Source organism: Larus michahellis, chromosome 7, assembly GCF_964199755.1.
Source record: "Larus michahellis chromosome 7, bLarMic1.1, whole genome shotgun sequence".
NCBI classification, from domain to species: Eukaryota; Metazoa; Chordata; class Aves; order Charadriiformes; family Laridae; genus Larus; species Larus michahellis.
In genome coordinates this window covers 39,279,812-39,303,935 of record NC_133902.1, presented here as the reverse complement: position 1 = coordinate 39,303,935, position 24,124 = coordinate 39,279,812, and the positions used below count along the sequence as shown (strand labels likewise).

Genomic DNA, 24,124 nt, shown 5'->3' with positions numbered 1-24,124 from the left:
TGCTGCAATCCTACTGAAAGGCAAAATGATTTAGCTCTGTAAATACCTTTCTTAGTCTGACGGATGATGGTAAGAATAACAGTGATTAGAGCACACAGACCCCAAAATCTGGTGCCAGAGTTTTAAGAAGGGAAATTGGCAGAGAACGAACAACAGCAGAGCACGTACCTTTCCACTTGGAATAGTTATCTGTCAGCACTAGAAAACATTTCAGCATATGAATATGCAATATCTTTCTTAAATCTGTGCCGGATGTTTCGACCTGCTGTGCTTCATTTCAGAATCTTGTGTTATCATTAGAGAAAAATAGTTCTCTTTTCCAATATAATTTTCTAGCAAAAGGAAGGCGGAAGAAGGGGGAGATTCTTACTTGAACTCATCCTGATACTTTTCTAGCCTGAAGTTTCTGCTTCTTGGTTCCAGCTCCCAGCTGGAGCTGTGTTTGTAACAAGCCCTCCTGACATAAGCCATAAAGGAATTTTCCTCTGGATTTTAAGAGGTTTGCTGTCATCAACAGTCATAGTTGGTCCCAGTGCACTAGCATCACAATAGATAGTCACCTTTTCCAGCATGTTTGCCTTACAGCTAGAAGTAATGGCAACAGCTGGTTTTGTTGTCAAAAGTAAATATACTTCTCACCTTCAGTCTCTGCCTTCCTCAGCACTGTGGGGGTGGGGACACGACAGATGGTTCCTGCTAACTAATCACAGAAAGCTTGCTATTTGGTGTATGGTATGAATTTCCAGGCAAATAAGAATGCTTTTCATTTAATATCCTCCCTGTGAAAAGCTGGAAACCTTAATAAAATGTGGCATTCTCTAAGGAAACACATATTACCTGTTAAAGTATATGAAGATGTGACTAATTGCAGAACTCTGCGATAAATGATGCACAAGTTAACTGTTACTTGTCATAAGTGAATTTTGATAACTGTGTTTATTATATGTAAAGCTTTCTGGCAGTGAGACAAGGGGAAACATGGAGCCAAATTCTGCTCTTTTTAGGCTAAGTTCATCTTTGATTCAGGGCTCTGTTCACCGTACTATATTTGCGTGTCTCTGAGTCACGGAAGAGTGCCAGTCCAGGCTGAGAGGCAGGCAGGCTTATGCGGGGGCTTGTGCAGTCCTTGAGATGGAGCACTCAAGGACTCCATGCATTAAAGGGTAGAACCACTTTCATCATTTAAAGGAAGCCATTTTAAGTATTTCTATGCCTTTTGTCTTCATTCTGACATAAATACTACTGGAAAAGGGACAACAAATTCATCTATTTTCCTTCTCAAAAAAATAAGTTCCCTGTAAATGTAGAAATTATTTTATAGATACGCTTTTAATTTTAGAAAATATGTCCCATGAGTCTACAGTTTAATTCAATTAAAATTCCTTGGCACCATTATATGTTCTCAAATTTTAATTATTTTTCATACCTGCTTGTATGATAAAAATATGTCATTTCAAATAATCATGATCAAATTCCCCATACGGGTGTTTATAACTATCTTAATTAAGGAAGTCAGAGGATTAGAAATGCGAATGTTGGGAATAGCTAAGTTCATAAAACAGGACAATACAATTTTAATTTACAAACTCTTGCCTAAAGGCATGATTGTTCAAAAGCAAAGGCAGGGAAACGAGGCACAAGAGATGGAGGAGGGATTGTTAGGAATTGGGAAAAAGCTGAGAAATAAGTTCCGGCAAAAAAAAAAACACCAAAGAGTGATAAAACAGAAAAGGAATCAGACAAACCTCCTGTAAATTGCGATTTAGAAAATTGCCATTTACAATATAAGGATAATTCTTGCAAGCCTCACCAGAATTCTGTGAAAATCACTGAACCCTGCACAAGCGTCTTAGGCACCTTGTTGTAAACACCAAGATCGGGCCTAAAAGAAAACAGATAAACGCTGCAGCTAAACTAGTCTGTGGCACTTCTAAATATGACTGGTCACTCTGAAGGTGTTGCTTGGGCTTCCAAAGGACAACTTGCCAAACATTAGTAGTTCCTGTTTCTCATAAGCCCACGTGGTTTGTGTTGTAAGACACTTCGATTATTTCTCTATGTTTGTGTTGCCACATTTTTTTCTGAAAAGAGTAATAATATAAATAGATTTCGTACATGGATTTACTTGGTCAGCAATATAAAAATAAGGCAGTATTCACATTCACAAACTTCTTATATCAGAGCTTGACCCCAGGTTTCTCTTTGCTCTATCTCTGTTTTCGTGGAAGACAAAAAGAAGAGTAATTAAAAAAAGTCTTTCATTTACCCATATGTAATTCACGGATATTTGTCAATGCAGGTTTATCAATATACAGTCTTCACTGATTTCATATGTGACGAAGAGGCAAGCAAACAGTGGAGAACGGCAGTAGATATGATGCAGATATGCAAGAAAGAAAAATTAAGGACAAAAAGACAGAGCAGTTTCTAAAAATTCAGGTAAGGAATTCAGGTGATTCTATATTAAGTGTATATTGTACAAAGAATTGTATCAAATAGTTTATGCTTATCTTTTCCTTCCTAGTATTTCCAAGAATTACTGCTATATGTGTCTATGGACATCTGTACGCACACACACATATACTCTACTTACACCCACTCACACAATGAATTTCCTTTTTGAGCAAAATTGCCATTACGTCAGTACAAATATTTACTATACTGGTATTTCACATTTCTTTCAATAAAATCCATTTTCTGTATTTCATTTTATTTTGTTTAAATGAAACATTGTACTATTTCCTACAGAAAACCGACAAGTGATATTTTTACAAAGGAGTAAAAGAGAGTTGTAGTATGTGTGTTACTGTTCTTTCTCAACAAATCGGTTTGAAGTTGTCAAACCTTACATTATCCTGTCCTACTACTGATCTCTTGGGGCATAACATGCGCACTGTGGAAAAGCAACATGTATTATGACCTACCTCCCCCTTCTTATACAGTTGACAGGTGGAAAGTTGATTTAGAGCTTGAGCACACTTCTATTTCCTAAGCCTGACTAGAGAGGAGTAAAAATATATTTACCAAAGAGCAAAGCCAGAGGAACAGTCAGCAACAATTCCTCCTTTGCTCCTCTGCTCCCCTGGCTGTGCCACTTGTAGAGACGCAGTGGGAGCAGTAAACATGGTGGAGACTGTACATTCTCTACAGCCTAAAACAAGCTGTAACTGCATGTTACATGATGCAATTGTTCATGACAGAAACATGCTCTTCATTTCTTTGATATACTTACTTTTAGAATAGATTGAAATTACATTTTTGCCACAAGCATAAGATGGAAAGAAATACTCATAACTAAACATTACGTGTCCAACATTTCCCTATCTATCTGCTTAATCCTTACCTCTCCCTTCTACTCACAAAACTAAAGCTAACCTCAGACGCTGGTATACCAACACATGTCAACTATTAAGAAATGGTTACTTAGAAGGTTTCACATTCCTGAGTAACGTCATCATCTTATCGCATCCATTTAGCATAGCCGCAAAATAGAATTCCCTTTAGAGTTTGGCCTTGTAGAAGTGCATTAACCCTTCTACAAAATGTTATGCTTACGTTTAACTTTCACAGAACGGCATCTAATGCTTCCAGACAGCATGTTTCAGATGACTGACTCCAAACCTATGGAAATTCACTATTGAAATAAAACATTTTATGAATTCCCAGGACCTCTACAGACATTAAAACCAACCAAACAAAAATCCTCAGTCAAGCCTCCTAACCACATAAAACTCATTATTAGTTTTACATCGTATCAATTTTGTGTCTCACAATTCATGATAAAGCAATATTGTGTTCTTGCTAACTTCTTGCAGTTTGGTAAGATTACCACACATTGAGACCTTCTGCCTATTCCTTCGCACGTTGTTGATTCCTGCAAAATGACAGCTCCTGCGCTTATGTTAAAAAAAAGGCTCAGAGTATCAGCAAGGATGCCTCTAATGGGAGAAGCAGCATAATACAGCTAGAGTTACTCTAGGACATGCAATATTCATCAGTTACAAACTTGGGAATGTCATATTGTAAAAGCTACATGATAAAAGATGCTCTGTGGTGTTACAGCTGATTCCATTTGCCATATGGCATGTAATTATTTTGTATTACCTTGGGGAGTGTGCTAAAAGTGAAAGGAGAACAGAACACACTCAAGGTGTATAGAATAATAAGCACAAATTGTATAGTTCTTAATTATAGCAATAAGGTCTGTAACTGAAATGGAGATGGAACTAAATATGAGAGTCTAATGTGTGCTACACTACTCTCCAGCTACTGAAAAGTAATAAACTACTATCAGGAATATTTAAACAGGAAGAAATTGCCAGCCACCATATGTAAAAGCCTACAGACAACCTCGAAGCAGGCTGATGCAAAAGTCAGCAAATGGTATGTGCCGTGCTACGCACATTACCATAATATGGTTTTACATCAAAAATACAGTTCTACATGGATAGGCTGGAGAAAACATTAAATCAGTAATCTCTAAAAATGAGAGTCCATAAGCACAGCTATAATAAAATCATCAAATGACTGATTAGAACCATAGAGTGGAGGGGAGTATTTGCTGAAAACAAAGTAAAACAATCCTAAATTAATTGTGTCAGTTTGATACCAGGATAAGTGAGCTCTTCACAGGGCCTAAGAAATCCCAAAACAAACAGCACCTCCAAATTTAAAAAGACTTTCCTTTTATAATATATCAGAATCCATAAGCAGGTTATTATTAAAGTTGCAAAAATTTAGCCAAGATTTGAGGAAAGTAGGTGCAATGAAAAAAGACTGTTTTTCAATGTGGCAGTATTTGCCTGCAAATTCAATTCTTCCCATGGCAGTAAATCGAGCTTCACCCCTCCCACCCTGCAGTGCCATCTTTGGAGGTGTAGTCTGACTCTGAAGCAAAATCCAACCAAGGTTAGATCATTCTTTGGGAGCTATTATTCAGTCACCACTTACAGTTTAAATGACAAATTTTGTGATACCAAATAATGGAAGTGTACAGGCTTGCTGGTTTTTTAAATAGTTTGGCTCTAAACACCATAATCCATTAGATGAGGCATTTCAAGATCTCTTACAGGAACAGAATATTTTAAAATTATTCATGCTAATTGTGCAATACTTCAGATGACATCTTCAAAGCTATCATCTATTCAAGTGTTCAGTTTGAGCAGCCAAAAAGTAGAAGATCGTTCCCTTTAGCCAGATCTTTAGCAGGACTAAATCAGAGAAATTCTAGTAAACTTTCAATATTTCCTATTATGGGTTATGCATTTTGCTTTCCCATTAGTTTTTACTGGCTATTATGAAGATAACATTTATTTATTTTTTTTGTAAGTCATTCGAGTGACTCAATGTCATTTAAAGATAACAGAACCTCACAGTAAAATGAATAGAGGATCATGGCTCTATAGTCCTTGTAAGCTTTGCCCTCCTTGCCCTCACTACCAAAACCCACTGGGGACAGTTTACCAATCTCAAGGTTTGACACTGCACTCGTTCACATTTGTAAATACTTGCAGCCCAGTGATGGCAGGAGAGGCTGAACTGCAATTGCTGTGCAAATTACTGCATCCATTTCCATTTCTCAGCTAATGTTAACACCAACTCGTGACACATTTTCCGCTGCATTATCAAAATCGATGAAGTTTTCACACATTTCAGTCTGAATGCCACTTATGGTTATTCCCCACATAATCTTCTGTTCCAGCTATAAAAAAGGCTGATGCAAAAATGACTGATGTCACTAAATGAGGTTTATTATTCAATGAAAGACAAGAAGAGGAAAGGAGGGAGGGAAGGAAAGAAGGAAGAAAAGGAGGAAGGAAGGGAGGGAAAAAGCCAGTTCTTGCTATTGTACTCAAGGATGGTTTTCCCTTTCACGTTAGCAGGAATCTTGAATATGTGTTAACTGACAGCTCAAGTTTAAAGACTCCATCTTGTAAACATACTTGCTGAATTAGCAAACATTTGTCTATTACTATCTTCTTTAAAGGAAAACTATGTATTATTACAAGAAAGAGTAATATTTGTATCTTTTTTCCTTCTAAGAATGTATTCAGTTCCATACTGATGAATGATAACTCATGTTTGACAGAATTAGTGTTTACCTTACCCTAATAAATTGAGAATTTACAACTACATTTTAAATACTTTGATTTCTGTTATTCTGATAAACTCTGTTACCTTGACAACAAGCATAAATGAATGCATTATTTCATGATAAATTTTCAGTGCAGCAGTTTTAAATTGGTAATGGAAAAGTAACTTTTAAAAACATACTCAGTAATTTCTTCTGAAAAGAAAAAAATGTTTAATTAAATATCAGAAATGGAATATCAGTATGAATTCTTCAACAAAATCTTACCATAACATGGTAATTATTACTACTATTAGTTTTTAATAAATTTACAAAATATTCAAGTTTCACATTGAGAAACTCAGGAAAACAGGAAGAAAATAATAAATGGAAGAGTTTAGGAGTTAACTCAAGGAAAGAATCATGTTCCAAAGTTTTCTCAGGACAGACAAAGTTTTTTCTGTGAGTTCAATTCATTTAGGTGGTTAATTTTTTTTAATTAATTGGTCATGACTGTATTATAGTATAATACTGATTATATTAGATGTGTACACTTTTAAAGTCTTAATTTAGTTTAAGAAAATGCAGATAGGCCAAAAATTTGGTATGCTTCAGAGGAAGAACGTTCAATTATATTTAACAGGAAAATCATAAGTATTTTTATCTAACCACAGTTTTTAAGTAACCAAGGGGTGAATGATGACAATATCTTAAGAGAATTTCAGAGAGGACAGAATCTTAAAGACAGGAGCTATTTAAGTAGTACATTGTGCATTATAAAACCATACTGACAGCTACACACCCCGTTTTTAGTGAAAATGCAGTATGCAAAATCGGGAACACTGGTATATAAACTGGAATAATAAAATTGTTGGTATCTTCAACCTCCAACTTTCAATTCCAGAGGCACTGATACACTCAATTTTACAAACACACTTCTACTTGAAAACTTGAAAAAGAAGCAACTGCCCCATGCTTTGGAGGTGCCTAAGACCTAGCTAAATACAACGTCTGTATCTATTTTAGGGCTCCTTTTGATATGTATTCAACTGTCAATTCTCATATGCTTCTTCCAAAAAGATACTCTGCTGGATATTTGCAGTATATTATGAACAGATGTTATTCCTGCTCTGCTGATTCATGTTAGAGGACTTGTATCTTTGATGGATTATGAAGAGTGGATGAAACCACAAGTGAACAACACAGTATAGCAAACAAAATACTTAGGATTTCACTGCTTTTTCTAAATGAAGTTATTCACAGCAGATTATAGACTGGTGTTTCCACAGTATTCTAAATCTATGTCTTTTTACGCCATCAAAAGCTGACAGACTCTCAATGTAAATGACTGGCAAAGTCTCACATCCTGATCACCCAGCATGATCTGTGTTTGCTGTAGTCCAGGAGAAACTTCAATATCATTTGAGAGTAAGGACCACAATATGCCCTTAATTGTCCAACAATGTTATTTGTAATATCAGGATTTTTCAGGTGTATAGTAAGCAGAATCTATTTTGCAAGCATGGCTTTTTAACTGCGATGCCCACATTGCACGTTTGGCCAATCTGGTCACTCGTGCAGTATGGAACGGTTTCCTATCATTCTGTTCCCAAAGATGTACGTGTATGTTTTTGATATACTGTGTAGGTCCCCCCCAAAAGAAAACAATTATTTTAAGTAAACAACAGAATCTGAAGAATGAACAAGATTTAAAGTATAGAACGATGTGTTCCGAGTGAGTTCATTTTGTTTGAATGCTCAGGTACCACAATGAAGGCGCTGCCACCCTTATTTACACCCTCATCTCCAACAACACTTCATCTCCCGCTCAAGCCTTCATCCTAAAAGTAACATTAAGTGCTTTCCTGGAACAGACTAGTGAACTACGTGCTCAGATGATCTCTATAATTTCTTATTTTTAAAGCCATATGACTCCAATAACATAATGCTAGCAATAAATTATGTTATAAATTGTCCATAACTGTATAGAAAGAAACTTGCAAGGTATCTAAGTCTCCATCAAAATGGAATGAAGTGGGAGAGCTTTTTTTTAAACTAGAAAATACAAGACTGAACATTGTGCTTAGAATAAAAATCGCCTTTTGTAATTCTTTGCTTACCCCATCAAAGGACCATCTGATTTCTATGAAGTGAGTTAAAACGTAAAAGGTATCAATTCCTTTTTGCTGTTTAGAATATTATTGAATTTTTTTGACATCACAGATGACAGTAAATGTGATTAATGGCTGCTGATAATTGGAGTTTCATTCCAGTGGTTATTGCTTGTCAGTAACAATTAATAGCTCAAAAAAACCCCCCCATTCATTCCACAATATTAAAAATGATGGCTTCTGGGAATTATGCTAAACTAGCACTTTCAATTAGATTTTGAGTTTTATAGTATATTGAATAACAGTTTATGGTTTTATAATAGCACTGATGGTTTATTGTTGTATGGTAATCACTCTCATTACATGTATGTTTATCTGGAGAATTACAATTTTATAGTCATCATATTAAAAATAGTCAGTTGCAAGTTACCATTTCTTTAAAAGTATAGAGTGTTTTGGTCTTGATCAGTAAAGATGATTTTGAATGTCAGTTATGTAGGTTTTGTCCCAGTATTTGATAGGCAAGATGCAACGGTTAAGGGATGCAAAAAAGTTCCTCAGTATCAAGCACCAGCTGGTATGGCATGTGGCACAGCCACCAGTTCTGCAGTTGACTGGGCTGTAGATGGAAGGCAGTAACTGTCTCATCTGATCATTTCCAGAGTGGTAGGAAGAGAGGAGAGGAAATCTTCAATAAAGGGAAAGGTACTAATTTTGGAGAGTCACTGAGAAGCAGCCTCACCTTTGGCCTTTTCTTCTGTAAATAACTTCCTGCAGTCAGAAGGAAAACAATAAACAACCAAACAAAAAACAACAGAAAGGGAAAAGGAATCAAGGACTAGCACAGAGGACCACACAGGGGACAGAGAAAGAGTTGTGTTAGATAAAGTAAGATAAAGTTGATTGAAAACATCATCTGAATCAGGACAAAACAGCACATAGAGTTTGATATGAGAGACTATTCTTTTCTGTGACAACATTAAACTTCATAGAGAAAATTTTTAAGTTTCTTAACTGAGAAACCAGCAGGCTCTGAAGTTTAACATGCTCACAAGATAAATCTTGAAAATATAAGTATACTAATAAAAATTCTGGCCCTCAGGAATTCAGTGCATTTCTAATGTTGACATCTGTATTGTCAGGATCTGAGTCATAGATCATTTAATAAAGTTCAACAATGTGGAAAACGGAACAGTATGGAGAAAGAGCTTTATGAAGTTAACTTCTTAATTAGCAAGGCACATACTGATTCCACTTGCATAAGTACTTTTGCCTAAGACTCTCCTTGACTTTGATTTTTTGATGCAGAGAATACAATTTCTATGAGAATACTCTAAATAGATGTTTCTCCTTTGTCTTTTATTCCAATATGGTCTTAAAATTTACTGTTAATTTTGATTATTTTTCTAATTTAATCTTACTTACAAACATTATCTAATGAATCTCCCAAATGAAGAAAATTCTGGTAATTGAATCTTGTAATATTCCTACAGACAACAAAGTTATCCTAGTGTAAAACAAGGTAAGATAAGAATCTGTCCCATGAAACACTGAATTATTTTAGCAAACTAGGTTAAGGAAAAAGTCAACAATAAAATGACTGTGATAATTTTAACGAAATTCCAAGTTAAAACTGCAGCCCATTACACGTTCTATTTAATATAATAATTCTCCATCAATTAATGATCATTTCCAAGACAATGCGAATCTCTGATTGAAGTCAATGAGAACAGAAGCAAGACCTTTCTTATTACTACTCGATTAGTTTGTGCAAGTTTGCAAAAGCAGAAAATTACTGCTGGTTATAGGGCAACCTCAAAAGGTGTATTTGTTCTTTTCATTGGAAAAATCACTATGCAGGAAGTTTGGATGATTATACAGAAGTATGTCAACATTTTTGATTTATTTTAATCCCGGCCTTCAAGCCATCTCTTCAGAACTATTTTTTCTTACAGTTTCATGATACTACTATTAGTTATTTGTTATATATTAGCACCTAACAGCCCTAATTAGTATTTGTTCAACTATGGCAGGTGCTGCATAGACCACAGTGAGGCCAGGTGCAGAGTAAGATGGGACTAAATACAAAAAATAACTAGCTTTGCAATTCCCAAGGTAAATTTTGGCCAAGTGTAGGTTAGGTGTTTTTTTAGAACAACTGTTTTTCTAATAATTTCTTTTCAATTCCCAATGTTAATTTGAAAAATAAAGCAACACCAACAAAAAAGCCATTGAATAAATTCACAATTATGATGTAAAACATCATGATAAAGAGAACAAAGTACGATCTCTGTATGTCAGGAATCTGATACAAAAGGACAACAGAGTTAAAAAATGCAATTCGGCTCAATTCTTTGATCTACCTAATCTAATAAACCTTTAATCTTTCTATTGTAGAACACAAGTTAGGGCATTGCAATGCCTCTAGATCCAATTCTAATTTCTTATTCAGACAATAATTTTCACTCCTCAGTAACTCTCACGTTTGATAATACAAACAAAAAGACTCACACTGTGTATGTCCCGTATCCAGCACTGAATTTATCGGTTGAAGGTTACTTATTTTATGAGTGAAGAGTTTATTTTGCAAGAGAAAAATGAAGATTTTTCTTCTTAATTTTCTGAATGCTTAAACATTGAACTTTTGTTCCTTTCCCCAAAACCCATACTTCTCATTCCTTCTGCGACATTCTTAATAATTTTTTAATAGCAATGCTAAAACACATTATGCTGCTCAATGTCTTGAAGCCACAAGGATATTCAGCCTTCCCTGGAAGAGAGACCTTTTCACTTGCACTCTGTTTTTAATTCAGCTCAGCTACATACAGGAAAATTGAGCAATAAACCATAAAGTCAAGAATAGACATTTTTTTCTATACGTATGCAGGGTTATGTTACTTGAAGTCAAAAAAAGCAGTGGTTACTCGTCACCTGAGAAGACTAGATATTGCTAAGACTCTCCAGCCAAAGATCTCAAGGTCAGTTAAATATACGTTAAGATCATAAAAAATAGCTGTATCCTCATTTTCTTCAGCACAGCATTACTATTAGGAGCGTGTGAACTATTTATAGGCTTCTTAATCAATTCAGTCACTTCTGAATGGTGACCCTCAAAAAACACATAGCATGAAAGAGCTCCAAGAACAGAAATGTAAACTTTGAAGTAAGTTTCTCTAATGGGAGAAAGCTTATATTCTATTTGCTTGAGGTTATACAAGCATGTTTCTTAACTCAGTCAATTTTGAGTGATAAACAAAGGGAAATTTCCTATGCTGCACACACACCCCAGGGCTCTGATTAAACTTACTAAGTGCCCAGTCCAAAAAAGAGCAACATGAATAAACTTCATTACAATGTTCCTCCTTAGGAGATGAAGGTATACTGTAAAATTTTTGCTCTGCAATCAGCAAGGGGCAGCATATTCCTTTGTGGAGGAAGTGATTCAGCCACAATTTCCACAATCCTGATCCTGGTAGTCTTGTTCTTGCTGCTTCCTACATCCTCACGGCCACCTGCACAGAAAGAGGAACGCAGCGGACATGCAGAGTCTGCTTCAGTGTGTGCCATGTAGGACAGGAACCCAAACGAGGATCAAAGAGAACCTCTCTTCCCTGGTAACTGCCCCACCATAAAAGAAAGGTGCATTATTTCTCTTTTATGGAGTAATGAATAATTAGTAGTGTCACTAGATAAACTTAAGCAATTGCTATAGGATAGCTAGGCATGCTATATGATTGCATGCCATCCAGGTCTCCTGTTCTTCTACCTATCCCATTCTCAAAAGGATGGATATGAACCCACGCTTAAGGAATGGTTTGGGCTGTACACCACCTCCCTGAGTCATCCCAGTGCTGTATCATATGAGGAAATTGGCCCCCCAGCACACACACTTGTATTTCCATATATGCACACTATAAAGTCTCCTGGCCGCTGGACAGAAATCCAGATGATTTTATTAAATGGTACTTCCTCTAATTTTATGCTTCTTTCAGCCATTCAGTGTATTTGATAATGAACCTAAAAAGTATTGAGGGACTTGAAATAAGTATCCTGAGTAAAATCCAGTGCCTTGAAGTCAATTGAAATTTTTCCATTGCCGTAAATGAGGCCAGAATTTCTGCCATGGTCCTAAAACTGTTTCCCATTAAGAAATGCAGCCTATTTCAGTTGAGCATTCCTTACCAACCCCCGTACTCTTATGCACGATGAACCTGCAATAATAATTTTACTAGAGTTTAGTATCACAGTTATTGCAGTGTCATTTCAGTTACATTCATTGCAATCATTTGCAGTTAAGATGCAACTGGTAAAAACGTTTATCCAGAGTTTTCTGGAAATATCATATAACTGCAGATCTTCTCCCTTAATACTGCTTCACAGTTGCGATCTCCACCTGAGCACACCCTGATTTCCAAATGACAATGTCAGTTTGCTTTCAGTGTCTGAGACAGTACACTAATGGGTATTCAGTGGTGTGGAAGACACCTTTATAGTTGCGTGACTTTAAACACATCTCTTTAAAAGAGACGTTATTACTACAACTTGGTACATTAGAAGGGTACTTTCCCTTACGAGTGCTAGTTTCACCTTGAAAATTCACTTTCTGGTGCTCGTTTAGAATCAGTAAATATGAAGTTCAGACTTCGTATTCTGTCTAGTTATCAACCATAGTAAGGTTGTGCATATGGCGTTGTGATGTGATTCAACCTCCGTATTAAATTTGGACTTTTTCTCCTGGCTGCAATTATGGTATCTGGTGTATGTGTTTGGGGTGGGGGGGGGGACATATTGGAAAACTTATGTTAGTTAGTCATCATAGTTTTAAGTTATTTTTAATTGATTTTATTGTTGAACAGGAGTCTTTTGATTAGGATTCTTTAGAGATACTCCACCTTCACCTTCTGATAGTCTTACAATTGCTGTGAGTAACGTTGCTTTTTTGTTGCCTTCCTTTTCTCACAGAGTCTCAAATGGTGGATACAGAGCCATTTCAAAGACTTAGATTTTTCTGAATGATGATGCATAGGAACACTTTCTTATTAGTTAAGATGGTTTGGGTACAAATGTTTTTTAATAGGGAAGCATGCTGCAAAATACATATTGGTAATACAATTACTGTTTTCAAAATGTAGTATTTTATAAAACACCTCCAGGAACTAGACAATTCTCTAATAAAACTCCAGGGGAACGGGAAAGCCAGTACATCTGGGCAGAACGGGGAACGTCAGAGCCTCATTAGCTGTACTTTCTGGGTTCAGATTCTAGCTTCTGCATGCCTTTCTACTTCTCAAGTACCCAGCAGTTTTAGTGTGCCTTGGGTCATTAGATAATTAAAATATGCATAAAATGCATCATAACACGCATGCAAAAATTTAGAAGCCAAAACCCAAAACCCAGCTGTTTGCTGGTTTGAAGAACTGTTTCTTCTTTTTTTTTTTTAATATGAGTAGCACCTGTAAGTGCTGAGATGAGCAAAGCCAAGGAGAACATAAGCTATAAGCAGAAAGGAAGAATAGGCCATGCAAATACTCTTTTGTTAGAATGAAATAGAGGTTGTCTTTGTATGTTTTCTGAACTCAGACAAAACTTTTGCTGGAAAGCTGTCACTAAAGCATTAGCTACTCCATCTTTTCAGGGCATCTTGTGTCTCTGTCCAGAAAAATACTTATATTATTATGGAGTGAAGTGGGAATAAATTCCCCCAACATGCTATGCTCAGGAAGACTATGTTTAACATCAGAGATGAAGATCATCTTTTACCTTTACACAAAAAGTTATGGCTTTTTAGAGTTTTGGGATTTTCTGCTTATTTACTGATTAGATGTGTATGTTATGACTGTAGCGCTGGAGAGTTTAATCTGGTTAGTAGAGGAAATAAACAAAATTAATATTTTACTGCTGCTATGTTTACTCTTGCACTTTGTGACTTTATTCCTGAACTTCACGAGAAGCAGGAGCGTTTTAGTCTACAGTGCCTTTGTTAAAAACTCTCTCTCGTCTGCTTTTGCCCTACATAAGAAAAAAATAAACTCAAAGAAGAGTTTGGGTACAATTTTCAACAGAAGTCTCATCAGTATTTGCTATAATTTCACAGCAGGAAAGACCACACAATTATACTAAGAAGTCTCCTACAGAGGTCTATATCAGAGCTGCTATTTCCACAACATTGTTATGCTTATCAGGTGCATGGATTTCATACGTTTGCCTTCTCTGACTCATTCTTCTTACCTTCTATAACTTATGTTTAATAAGCAGGCAAAAGCTCCTCCGAGCTTTACTAGCAGGAGATAATTGTTCTATACTCTCTGCAGTTTCCTCTCCAGCACTATAACATACATGAGTTGCTAATGGTTAATTACTTTGTGCATTTGCAGTTCGGTCTCCTGAGGAGTGAAATTAAATGTGGTTTTAGCCTAGGAGAACATGGACTCAAAACACAGACACACTTAAAAGTTTTTCTGAACACTAGTCAAAGCCGTTCCTTGGCACACGGGACAGGGAGTTGCAGGCCTGACTTTTATTCCAGGTGGCAATTGACTTGACATTCGCTGATTGCATCAATGGCCAGAACTACTTCTTTGCACCTAACATTGACGAGCGCCCTTTCCTCTCAATGAAAAACTGTTTATTCTGTGCTGCGAGAGGCTGTACATACCACTATAACTAAATGATTCAGTAATTCAAGAAACTCATTCTATCTGAATTTTGCTTACAATTGCCTGAAACTAACAGTCTTGGCAAGAGACAACTAACCAGCCTTGGAACACTGTCAGTGCTGGGAATGTAACACTTGAATTCATTCATCCTGGAACGTTAAGGAGTGCATTGTCCTCCTTTGCCCAGACTTAACTGGACAGCTAGTATTTAAATGAGCACTCTGAAGAGAACAATTGTGCTTTGCTCATTTTTACTAGAAATATTGCTGATCCCTATGTGCATTGTGTAAATTATGCCCAGATATCTTGGAAAATATGATAAACAGAACTGTTTGGAAATACTCCAGTGAAAAGGTTTTCTCAAGAAGATTTGTTTTCATAAGCCAGAAGTATCTTCCTGCTGCATGTTGGATGTTATGAATTCTCACTGAATGGAAATCAAATTGATAGGATCCCTTGCCTGGACTCCTGACAGGTTGTCCCAAAAGATTCAGAATTTTTTCAGATTTTTTTAGTTGTGAGCAAATATGATGTTCTGCAAAAAAATTGGGATCAATTCTTGCAAAATAATAAGCTTTTTAAGGCAACTTGTTTTCTCTTTTCATGTGTGGTTCCCAAAGTAACTTTGAGAATGAGCTCTAAGAGGTACTTTAAATTTCAGAAACTGATGACTGCCACTTAAGGTCTTCATAATACTGCAAGCAACTGCAGTTATGTCAGCAGCATACAACCAAAAAAACCCCAACAACCCCAAACAAAAGAATTCCAAGATGCTTTTTCAGATACAGAACTAGAGCAACTTTCTAGAAATAATTGTGTGTTTTGTCTGCTTTGGTAAATTTACCTGATACGCTTATGTCAGTTACAAATTGTTTCTACTAGGGAGTAGACTTTATCTTATGATTTGTATGACTATCGGTAATGATAAAAACCCAGCAGAATAAAAGGCTTTTTTTCTTACGCTAGATAGGGAGCTTAATTAGTATTAATTTAATTCTGAGAGCAACTCTCACTTTGTCTCCCTTATTTCATAGAAGAGCTGCTGCTGAGATGTTTTGCCATCTTTTTCCTTGTCTATAATTCATTTGGATTTGACTTTGATGAGAGCTCTTCCTCTTGAACTCACAAAGAGACAAGCTGGCCCAAAAATTATTTCCCTTATAACAGAAGCAAGCAAATAGCAACCCTCAAATCAGAAAAAAAAAATAATCAAAGGACATTAGTTGTTTTTTTTTTTCAACTAAGAAAAGGAATATGTTTGAGGGAAATAGACAAGTTCTGAGATATTTTAAGGAATTTTTTGGCCAGCTGTAATAAAAGAGCTGACATAATATTTTTCTCTTTCTTTGAAATTCTTCATCTTCTCTAATGCAAGGTTGCAAATACCAGGAGAAGGACTGCACAGTAATTTATTAGTGTCCAGAAACACCTGAGTTCGCCATATGATTCTTCTACAGACAGTTACATTTCTGAATTTCAGCTCTGGAACATTTCAGAGCGAACTACATCAATTTACATTACAGTGCTATCTGAGATTTCCCCTCCGCTAGTTTTAGTAGGACTAGGCATCCTAGACCAAATATGTGTAAACTTTGGGCTACTTGCATAACCTTGTCTCATTTTACATTTAAAATTTGAGTCAGTAATAGTAATACTTAAATAGTAAGATGTCATTTTTTAGAACATTTATAAAAAATTATCTTCCTAAGTACTTTAAGTTATTTGCTATAAAATACTTCATATATTCATACTGATAAAGAAAACAACCACAACTCTGGGCCTTAACTCATGCAGACTTTGTAACCCTCTGAATCCCAGCAAAGTGTCACTCAAATTTTCAATTAAAGTAGGTTTTTTGTTTTGTTTAGAGAGTATAATTTCATTGGAAAATATTTCTGGTTAGAAACATTTCTGGCTTTTTACTAGAGAAGTTGTAGCATTTGTGCTGGAAAATCATTCTTTGGTACGAATGCTTCCAGAGTGAAAAGACACCATCACTTTAAAAGAAGATGACAAATATAGTAACTGGTTTCCATTTGGAAATAAGTAAGCTGACAAGTACAAGAGAAATATGGCTTAACTTGTTTCCCAACATTTTTTTCAAATGTGAAACAGTAACAGAAGAGCTATGGCAATTTTTTTTTCAATTTTCTTTCTAATTAGTAGTGGTAAAAGACAGCAGACAACCTGTGTGATGAAAGACAGAATGTTTCCCCAAAAAATGTCAAGGTAGAGCTGAATGCTTACAGTGTATTTTGTGTGTGTGTATTACAGTCTCATTCCAGTTAGAAAAACAGTTAAAAATATTTGGGAAAAAACCTAATGAAAAATACAATTTCAAAATAGATACCTTTGGAACACTAATTCAGACTTCTGGTCACCTTTCGCACGTGAATTGCCTCCTTACAAAAAATGACATAAATATATAACCCTTGCCATAAAAAGATGCTTTTACATTTCAAAAAGAAACCATCAGAAATGTAATAATGTCTGCAAAAGGATTCTCTACTGCTGTTGTATTTTACTTGAAAGGTAACAGGAAAATCTAAAATTTCCAGATACAACAGTGTGTTTAATGTCCTACACTGCTCTTTCACTAAGACAGAAATTTAACTAATAACTCTGTCTGAAATTATTATATCAATAAATTATTTGTTAAATTAAATCAAGTCAAATTACTGAAAGAAAATTCTCAAATGAGGGCTAAATGCTGGGACTTCCAACAGAAATCAGTTCTCAGTCACTACCTGTGTTACGGTGTTTGGGTGCTATATATGTAGGGTTTTGCTGGTTTTAAAAGAATAATCTTTAAAGCCATGTGTTTCATTAATTCCTTATTGTGCTTCATTCTGCTGTATACTTTACTTACAAGTTAAATTCTCTATGAAGGAAATCCAAAATTGTTGTTCATGAGCTCTGCAATAAAATATTATTTTTTTTTGTATGAGCCAACAATTTTCAAGTGAACAAGGCCTTTATAAAACATATTTTAACACTTCTGTAGATTAATAACATGCTAGCAGAAAAAGACATGTTGAGCTTAGCTCAATTATCCTTCCATCCCAATTATACCGTGACATTAAATCTTGTGACATTTAATAAGAAAGGCCATTTCACCCATGGCTGCTTCAACTGCTGACAATTTATGCAACAGCGTTCCCTCCTAAGAAACTATTCTAAAAGGTGGTGGCTTTCTCACATGCAGATATGTCTATCTGCCCCTGTAAATTAAATAAGATGCAGCAAAATATATAAAATTGTTCATCTTACACTTATCTGATGCCTTTGACTACAGAAAGAGGAATTAACCAGGCTGGCATAAATTCTTTTTGTGATTACAATAGTGTTAATGGACTAAAATAAGAAAGAACCAGGGTACAAAATAAAAACAGTATTTGCACGTAGATATCTCTCATGTCTTTACAGTCTTTCACATTTGTGTATATGAATTCCCAGGTTTAAATACCTTCAATTTTTTTTTATTTAAAAACTGGCATTATACAAAACTTTTAGTGACACCACTAAATAAGCCACTGGAGTAAACCTAGTGTTGTCTTCCTCAAGGTAGAACTGAGTGACAACCTTTAGGACCAGCTCAAGATTCTTTCCAGGAGAGCAAGTATACACGCTCCTTATCATCGATTATAAACAAAGAAATCTCAGCTAGCTGCTCATCTGGTTCCAAAGTTGGAAGATGTACAGCTTGGTCTGTATGTGAAATAACTAGCCTCGCTGATAGGCAACTGACTCCAGGATTTGAGACAGAATCTCCACATAGCACCAAGCAACAACATATGAATCTATCAGCTGGCTCTATAGATGTCTTGAGGATTTTTGCAGCAAGTGCCACTGCATGGTTGTGTAAAACAATGCTCAAACCATTTCAATTAACTTCTACCTCTAAAAGTTACAAGTATATTAAGTCAGGTGTATTTAAGACCATCGTTTTCATATTTTCAGATAACTATAGAGTCACACACTTCAGTAAATGGTCTGGCTTTCAAAAAGAGTCTGGGTTCTTACAGCAATTTATTTTACTCCATTATGAAATAGAAATTTATGGTAACATGGCGCATCTGGTCTATTGTTTAGGTAGGACAGATGTTTCAAATCAAATATCCAAGCGTTGAAAAGCAGGCTGTTTGCTGCAGGTAAAACCTCTGTGAAAGTCACAAGGACTAAAGGATTGCATCCTGCCTAATTAAGACTGGATAAACTAATTCAGGTTCATGCTCACGGTAGAAAAGTTTTTTTTTTTCTATGGCTCTATTCTGCCCAGCAATAGCTATTTTGCAGTTATTCTGTGATGTTACACCATAAAGTATAAGAAAATTGGGCAACAAAAAGCAAAATTTAAAGCTTAATCTTGTCAATCTTTTCAAAGGATAAGAAAAAAGCAGCTAAATTATGACTACTCCGTACTATGAAAATCACGTGCTTTTACAGATTTGTGGGTGGAGGGAACACTGTGTGCCTCCACGAATGTTGGCAAAAGTTAATCCAGCTGCTCCAACTTCAGGGCATGGCACAAACTGCTGTGCAGGATGGATAAATGAATGAATCATTGAGCCATGATTTTCATCCTTCTTTGGAAATTATAATTATTTCTGGTACCAAGTTATAAAAAGTTATATTTTTTTTGTAGAAAATGCCTGTGCAGGACTAAAATCCTCTGAAAATATGCATTATAGAAAACACAGTGCTTTCACTGAAGATGCCCCTGGCAAGGACTTTATGCCAATATCAGATTTCATGCACCTTTTCCCGTAATATCACTATAAAGCATTCATCCCTAATACAGAAGAAGACAAAGTGTTTACATTTGTGGCAGGAGTAGATAAAATCCTAGGAAACCACAGCCAGCAAAACACACTAACCAAATAAAAACTGGGGGGGACAGGGAAAAAACAATTAAACTAAGGTCTGCCTCTTAATTGTGGTAGTTCTAAGGACAAGAAAGAAGGAAGAGAAATATTACAAAGCCCAAGACCATTTTTCTCTTTCCATTTCCATTTCTTAGGGATAAATTTATGTTTATAGGAAGAGGCAGATTTTACTGCACATAGAGCACTGAAGCTAAATGCCACGAAAATTTCTTTGGCACAGCTCTGATTTCTTTAGAAACCAAATACATAGCTAACACTTGTGAGCATTTTAATGTCAGGATGAATAGATTTGTAAACTTCCCCAGCGTAAAAAAGCCACAGGGACAGGGCTAGCTCTTGGCACAGAGCAGTCAGCTGCTCGCTTGAAAACCTGTTGCCTTCGTGTGCGCTGGGTGAAATGGATACTGGCTGTGAACACTTGCTCAGCCCTCCTCTGGGGCCCATTCTGGGCCCTTGTGTCCTTTCAGCAAGGAGGAGCCTGAGTTACCCAAGGTGGTGGCACACAGGTACTGTCCCTACGTCCCTCTCCTCTGGGGGTTGGTGGCAGAAGCAGAAAGCCCTGCTTCCCGGGACCTTGTCACCAGGCTCTGTGGTTCCTTTGCCCCGGCACCCCACAGGGGCAGCCTGGGCACTGAGAATGGGCTCCATAGGAATGGATTTCATCATGGTATTTTGTCATCTGCTACAGGAAAAAGTTGATTAACGTTCATGGGCTCATACTAACAGCTACAGTACCTAAGCCTGACTCATGGTAACTGCTGCAGGGTGAGATCCAACCTGCTTGGGAGGAAGGAAGAAGAGGTTCTCAGAAACAGGGCAGACTGGAGTCTCTGTACAGAGAAAGGGAGAAGGGGAAGCCATACCCATCAGCTCGCTTTCACTTGTCCTGACACGCACTGACCTCTCCTAGCCAATTCCCCAAATCTTCACTTCCCTTCCGAGCCTTCTCCTCTCTCCTCACTGACTGAGCCCTGCTCTGCCAGTGGTGCAAAACTGACCTTTGCCATTCCAAGACAATAGCCTGTTTTCCTCCGGTGCTGAAGAGCCTAAGGTTGGTTTTGGCTGTATTTCTCCAACACTCTGTAACCATATGCATACATTGGGAAACTATTTTTAGAACTGCATCAAAGTGACAACCACTTGGTATTTGGGTAGTGGGTTTTTTATTTTGGTTTGGTTTTTTGCCTGTGCATTATTGCTCCTTCGGTAATTACACTAGAAGTTAGAGATAATTAAAAAATTACATAGACACCTCCTTATATCACCAACCTTTTCCTATTACATAGGAGAACAGGGCATAAGGATTAGCTGTTTGTGGTTCATGCATCTAGAGATGCAACAGAATCTCCATACCAAAAAGGTACGGGTGTTATCATTTCAATTCAGAAAATAAGTAGAAATAGTTTGGAGCTTTGGCATAGTATATTTGAGTCTCTGACAAATAACAGCAACCTTTTTTGAGAAACATCAATGTTCACATTGAAGGGCTTCAGTTTGTGGGCTGTTGTTGCTATGGCCTTTGAACAAGGGCAGAAAAATATTTTGATTTTTGAATGCGTATTGAGCAAGTATTCAATTAAAATGAGAAATCAAGATTTGCTCTACCTCTATACAAGCACCTGGGAAATTTCCCTGCATTTTTTATGTTTTACAATTATAGCTCTGATTTCTATCTTGGCTTCTAGATGTCAAAAACTAGTTCATTAATCATATTCCAGAATTATAACAGAACTCTCCAGATGCAACATTTATTAAAATCTGTTAAATTTGTAAAAATTTAATTGTAAAATAAATTGTAAATTTAAAATCTGTAAAAATTTGTTAAAATCTGTTAAATCACTCTTCTACTGTGATCGTAAATGCTTTTCACACCAACATTCTAGAATCATTTGCAAAACTGGAAAATAAAATCTGCCATTTTTCCTGTTCTGAATGGAAATTAATGTAACAGACTGTTTAATTTGAAAGAGTGCATAAGAATAGTGTTGATGAATTGCTTCAACTATCAGTGTGACTGGGAGACAGTAATAAAACTTCCTTGATATGTAACCATCAACAATGCAATTTTTGAAGGGGATGATCATTACCCGTGGATAAAAAAGAAATTCAATCTCTATCATGCACTGACTTGCAAATGTAAAATTTACTGTAATTTGTGCTGGAGCTAAAGAACAGTACCTTTGAGGTAGGTGCCATAAAAATTCAAAAAACACCCATAGTTCTTGCATGCACAGTGTAAAATAAAATTATAGGCCTTGATAAGAAAATAATTGTAACTACTTTGAGTAGCCTTGCATTGCTCTTCTGTTCACTAAAACCTAATTATTGATAAATAACTTGAAGTAAGTCTATTTTTTCCTCATTGTAGCTGAATTACATTAATGGACATTATGGGTCTGATTTTGCTTCTTACAGAGTCTATGACGGCTTGTCAGCTTTCATGTAAATTCTAATCCCTAGCAAACTTTCCTCTTGATATCTAGCACAGTGCCTTTTAATATATCCCTATTGTTATCAATCCAGTAACATGACATAAGGCATGCTCGGAGACTCAAAACACTACCCTTTGCTATAAATTAACATACACTCCTGGGACTTCCCCTTATCAAACATTGAGTTGAGAGTGACATAATTGTTACAAGTGAGGCAAAGTTTGTAGGCAGAAAGAATGTGTTTTATTGGACTAACTGGCATAGCTGGAAAAAGTCAACAAACTTTTCTATTCCCAGAAGCACATCTCTTTTACCCAGCCATATCAGACGGTTTTAGCAAAATACACTCTCTCTTCCTACAACCCCACCTTCTTGGATTGTCACAGATGAAATGCAACCACTACAAACATTTTCAAGTAGTGATGATGCCATGGTAACATGCATAAATATTATTTTTCGCCTGTACTGAGGCAACGTAAGTCTACTGGGAAGGTTAAGAGAGAGTATTCTGCAAGAAAAACAGCTCCTGCGTATAGTAGTTCCCTGCTCAAGTCCCCCTGCAAAATTTTACTATTTTATATTTAAAAATTTTAGTTAAAATTATTTCTCTTGTTTAACACAAAGAAAATAAGATTTTATTCAGCATACAGGAAAAATGGAAATAAGGTACACTAAGTGCTGTCAACTGTTTACAGAAAACAAACCCACTTTGACCCCATTCAACTATTCTAATCCTAGATGATGAACATTATATGAGACTTCCCTGCGTGAAGGTGGTGTGAAGAATACAAGGAAATGGACTTTAAATGGCTAGACTAGTATATAGCAACTGAAATAATAGAAAGGGTACACATTTTGAGCTTTTATTTTGAGCTTCCTTTAAGTAGCTTTCTTCCCTAGATAGTAAAATAGACTCCTGAAAGTGTTGCAGTACAACTTTCCATAGCCCTTTCCTATAACAGTAGAACTTGCTGTAGGCTTACTGTTTCCATAAACATTGATAAGTGTTTTCACCTATGAAGGAAGGTGATTCCTTTTCAATAGCCTTCAGCTGTGCAAGCAGTTATTTGTCACATGCAGGAGGGCCTGTTTGTGTGCAACAGGCAGGCGGCTGCAAGTGTTTGGAGTCACGCTGACTTTAGCCTTTGAAAACAGGTTCCTTAAAGCTTCACATGAAGCAATAGTGATAATAATTATCAAATACTTCAAGATAATACTAAACAGAGTTTGGAGGCTATGACAATGCAGAAATAATTCACTATAAACATACTTCCCTGATTCTAATGCCTGAAGTTGGAAAATATTTATGACAAAGTACAGCTAAGGTCTGATTCCACTGTCATTAAAATTGATGGGAATTTTACCACTAGCTTCCATGGTAGCAGTTCATAAAAACGTATTTACTGGGGAAGGCAAAAGTAATTCATATGTATGACTGCATGAATGCTTATACATATGCATACAGATATTATAGCTCAGTACCTTCCTTTTTTTCAAAGTCAAGGTACTTGGGGGAAAAAAAAAAAAACAAACAACTTTGTCCTTTGCCTAATTTTATGTTCTTACATTCTTATGATATATTTTTGTATCATGTCTTCATGTTTCCCATAAGCTTTCTTTTATGTCTAAAACCACCGGTAATAATATCTTCAAGCTCTTCTATTTCTGCTGTGAGTTAAATTTATGCATTTACATTATGGCCAAGTTTCTGTTAAAAAAACTGTTATCTTTGAAATAGGATTTGAATTTCCTTACTCTATTTAAATGCCAGCAGTAATTACAATGCAGGACTTTCTCTCATGCCATTTCTTTGGCTTTTTAAAACCAAGAATTAGAAGTTTGATAGCAAATTCAAATGAAAATATTATATGGTTTATCTGAAAATGCAGAGTCAGATTCAATTAAACACAATTAACCTCAAAAACTGCCACCACTTCTGAGGGTGAATCATATCCCTCCCAGCAGTCAA

The 24,124-nt window shown here is 36.1% G+C and overlaps 1 protein-coding gene and 1 long non-coding RNA gene across 4 annotated transcripts in view; one reads left to right on the top strand and one right to left on the bottom strand.

The window, feature by feature from the left end:
• Positions 1-24,124, top strand: part of B3GALT1 (beta-1,3-galactosyltransferase 1) — a 216,873-nt gene that overhangs the window by 91,472 nt on the left and 101,277 nt on the right. For both annotated transcript variants that reach the window (XM_074594038.1, XM_074594037.1), the window contains exon 2: positions 2,300-2,439. The gene's annotated coding sequence lies outside the window, so the exon portion shown is untranslated. The remainder of the gene's footprint in view (positions 1-2,299; positions 2,440-24,124) is intronic.
• Positions 8,857-24,124, bottom strand: part of LOC141746152 (uncharacterized) — a 136,046-nt gene continuing 120,778 nt past the window's right edge. For both annotated transcript variants that reach the window (XR_012588246.1, XR_012588245.1), the window contains exon 3: positions 8,857-8,952. This is a non-coding gene — a long non-coding RNA (uncharacterized LOC141746152). The remainder of the gene's footprint in view (positions 8,953-24,124) is intronic.